Raw genomic sequence first — 4,499 nt, 5'->3', positions numbered from 1 at the left:
ACACATGCGGGCGAGAGGGGACTACTTCCCGGATGAAGCCGAGAAGGTGAGATGTGTGGCCGGACGACTGGAGGGCCAAGCGGCTCAGTGGTTGGTGCAGCTGTATGATTGTGGGGCTCCTGAGCTGCGGTCCCTGGATGCCTTCATGACGGCTCTTCGTGCAAGGTTCGAGGACCCATTCCGCGTGGATCGGGCGAAAGCCAAGTTCGCCACCTTGCAGCAGGGAAGCAGATCGGTGGCCGAGTACGTGATGGAGTTCCGGAGGGTGGCATCCAATATTACGGACTATCCGGACGCGATGATGACGCGCCAGTTCCAGGATGGGCTCCGCGCAGAACTGCTGGAGTGGATCCTGATGAAGGAGTCGCCCACGGACCTCCAAGACTGGATTCGTTGTGCTGGGGAGGCGGAGGCTACCAGGGAGCGGATCAAGCTGGCCAAGCAGCGGGCGGCTTTCCAGCAAGGGAAGGCGGCAGCGGCTCCAGGACGAGAGGGCAAACCCAAGACTACGGCGGAGGTGGAGAAACAACGCCGGATGAAACTTGGCCTCTGTTTGGCATGTGGAAAGAAGGGCCACCTGATTGCTGCCTGTCCGGAGAGGGCCACAGTCAAAAAGGCGACCAAGGCGGCAGCAACCGGCTCCGGAGGGTCAGGGAAAGGGGCAGCCGGCCAGGCGGCCGCGCCGGCAGGTGCCGATGACAGTTGCCCAGCTGTACCGGCTCCGGACAATGACATCCCGGACTTGGTGAGTGGAGGGGTTTCCATATATTACCTTGAAGTTAAATTGGGACATAAAATAAAAGGGACTACCGAGCCCATGTTGGCGGCTCTAGACTCGGGATGCACCCGATGTCTGATCAGTGAGAGACTGGTGCAATCTCTCCAGATTAAACTGGAGCCTTTGCCAGAGACAATCCCTTTCCTGCAGATGGATGGGACAGTCATGGGGGGAAAACCCAGCAGCCACCAGACGGAGAGACTTACTCTACAGATTGCAGGACACTGGGAATCCATCCGGTTTGTGGTGGGTCCTACCAGGGGTTGTGATCTAGTGTTGGGAATAGACTGGCTAGCCTTTCACAACCCATACATCAATTGGAGAACAAAACAGTTGGTGTTCAACGACCCTGGGTGTAGCAAACATGTGGCTTTGTCGGGAACCCTGGGGAGGGAACCCAACCGAGCCACAGCGGTGACTGTATATGGCCCTTTCCCAAAAGCGGTCGTCAACCAGCTTCAGGAGATGGGGAAATTTCCATGGGTCTACCAGGACTTGGGGGCGGTGTTCGAGGAAAAGGAATGTGACCTCCTGCCGCCCCACCGGGACACGGACTGTGCTATAGAATTGACACCCGGGGCCCCGCTCCCCAAACCTAAACTGTACTCAATGACTCCTAGGGAGATGGAGACATTGAAGGAGTTCATCAATAAGAATTTGGCTAGAGGCTTTATTCGCCCCTCCAAGTCTCCGTTTGGGGCACCGGTGTTCTTTAGAGAAAAGAAAGATGGGACCCTTCGATTGGTAACAGACTATAAAAATCTGAATGCTATCAGCACGTGTAGCAAATACCCTCTGCCATTAATGAAGGACATGCTGAGCAGGTTGGCGACAGGGAAAGTTTTCACCAAGTTGGACTTGAGGGATGCTTACTTTCGAGTAAGGATTAAAGAAGGGGATGAGTACAAAACAGCCTTCCATTGCCCCTTAGGGGCTTTTGAGTACTTAGTCCTCCCTTTTGGACTTTCTGGAGGACCTTCTTGTTTTATGCAGCTGATACACGAAGTACTGCAGGACCTGTTGTACGAGGGGGTGCTGGTGTACTTGGATGATATCCTTATTTATTCCCCAGACCTGTCCAGCCATGTAAAATTGGTGCGCAAGGTGTTGCAAAGACTGTTGGATAACAAACTGTATGTCAAACTGTCAAAATGTGAATTCCATACCGACAACTTGGAGTTCTTGGGTTATAGAGTATCCACTAAGGGTCTGCAGATGGACCCACACAAGGTCCAAGATGTCATGAATTGGCCGCAACCAAAAACCCGCAAACAGGTGCAAAGGTTTCTAGGGTTTGCTAATTTTTATAGACAGTTCATTCCCAACTTTGCTCAAATTGCCTTGCCCATCACAAACTTGCTGAAGACCAAAGTGAAGGGAACTTCAGGGGGGCCTGCCACTGTTGAGGAACAGGCAGCCCGAAAGAAACCCTCTTACAAGGTGGAATGGACTAAGGAGTGCACTGAGGCTTTTGTGCAATTAAAGAAACTGTTCAGCACTGAGCCTGTGTTAAAGCACCCAGACCCCGAACAACCTTTTGTGGTGCAGGTGGACGCCTCGGACGAGGCCGTGGGGGCAGTGCTGTTGCAGAGGGACAGTGAAGGCAAATTGAGGCCTTGCGCCTACTTGTCTAAGCGCTTTGATTCGACCCAAGCCGGTTGGCCATGCTGGGAGCGTGAAGCATATGCCATTAAAAGGGCGTTAGAGGTGTGGAGGCAATTCTTGGAGGGGACTCCACACCCTTTTGAAGTGTGGACTGATCACCGAAACTTAGAGGCCCTGCAAACCCCCAAGCATTTGACTCCCAAACAGAGACGATGGGCGAAAGAATTTTACAAGTTCAATTTCACCATAAAATTCTTTCCTGGCAAAGACAATGTGCTTGCCGATGGGTTGTCCCGAATGCATGGTCGGGGTCAACAGGAACGGGGGGAGCTACAGACTCTGTTCTCCTCAAAACAATTGGGGCTAGGTGTGACCACCCGCTCCCAGGCCAAGAAGGAACAGGAGTCTCGCTTAGAAAGCCTAGACCCTATGTTGAGGGAAATTTTGGAAAATTATGAGACTGATGAGGAGTTGACAAGCCTAAAACCCAAACTCCAATGTTCTGAACAGGGGGTATGGACCAAAGATGGGAAAGTTTATGTGCCTGAAGCCTGCAGGGCGAAAGTGCTTGAACTTTGTCATGATGTCAAAGCTGCAGGACATTGGGGGTTTGTTAAAACCTGGGTGACCCTGAGTGCAAAGTATTGGTGGCCCAAAGCTCGTAAGGAAGTTGAGGCTTATGTACAGGGGTGTTCAATCTGTGCCAGAGCCAAACCTCACACAGGCAAGCCAAGTGGCCTATTACAACCTGTGGAGACTCCATCTAGACCTTGGCAACACATTGCAATGGACTTTATTACGGATTTGCCAGAAAGCAAGGGCAAAGACACCATTTGGGTTATTACAGATTTGTTCTCCAAACAGGTGCACTATGTGGGTTGCAAGGGGGGTCCCATCTGCATCCAAACTGGCTGACCTTTTTATTGAAAACATATACAAGTTGCATTGCTTACCAGACAAGATTCTGTCTGACCGCGGATCATCTTTCACTTCAAAATTTTGGAGGTGCTTACAGGATAAACTGGGGGTGCAATTGGCCTTTAGCTCTGCTTTTCACCCACAAACAGACGGTCAGACGGAAAGGGTTAATCGGTCTCTGGAGGTATATTTAAGGTGCTATGTCAATTACCTACAAGACAACTGGATGGACTTGCTACCCCATGCTGAGGTGGCATTCAACGTATCTAGTCATGCCAGCATTGGAATGTCTCCTTTTCAAGTGGTGTTTGGCTATGAGCCCAGGGTTATCCCCTCGCTATCCCCTGAGCCAAAGGATCCTGTGCCAGTGGGAAAGTGGAGCCAACTATTGAGGGACAGTTGGCCTAAAATTGAGGAGGCTTTAAAGCAGGCCAAGTTGGACTACAAGCATTTTGCTGATCAGCACAGGAAGTCTGGTTGGGACATCCAGGAGGGAGACTGGGTGTTTCTGTCTACCAAGAACTTAAAGTGTAGAGTGCCTTGCAAAAAATTAGGCCCCAAGTTTGTGGGTCCTTTTGCTGTAAAAAGACTGGTTAGTGAGGTGACTGCTGAGTTGGATCTTCCAAAGATGTACAAACACATTAACCCCACCTTTCATTTCAGCCTGCTGAAGCCTGCTGGGAAGAGGACTGAAGATGAACTGAACGAACCTGCTCCCCTGCCTTTGCTCATTGAGGGGGAAGAACATTTTGAAATTATAAAGATTTTGGACTCTAGAATTGTAAAGGGGGGATTGGAGTATCTGGTGCAGTGGAAGCATTTTCCAGTTGATATGGCTGAATGGGTGGGGGTTAAACATGTAAATGCTGACAAATTGATTCATGAGTTTCATTTGGCCTACCCTGACAAGCCTAAATTGGATAAATAAAGTTTTGGGGAGGCAGAGTGTCAGAACTCCAAAGCCAATAACTAATCAATATTCCCATCCACTGTAGTTACTGTTCATATTGTTGTAATGGCTTAAAATTGTAGTCTGCCAGCTTGCTTTGCTATGGGGGTTGGGATGCTTTGGCGGGATAATTGCATAGGTCTGGAATGCACTGTTTAATTAGTAAGAGACATCTGCAGAGCTTCTCCAAGGTCACCCTGCTTTCTCTAGCCTGGGAAGCAAACAGGAGGGAGAGGTGTGGGGAGTAGA

The sequence above is a fragment of the Sceloporus undulatus genome, chromosome 3 (genome assembly GCF_019175285.1).
Source record: "Sceloporus undulatus isolate JIND9_A2432 ecotype Alabama chromosome 3, SceUnd_v1.1, whole genome shotgun sequence".
Taxonomy (NCBI): domain Eukaryota; kingdom Metazoa; phylum Chordata; class Lepidosauria; order Squamata; family Phrynosomatidae; genus Sceloporus; species Sceloporus undulatus.
Note: the sequence above shows the minus strand (reverse complement) of the source record.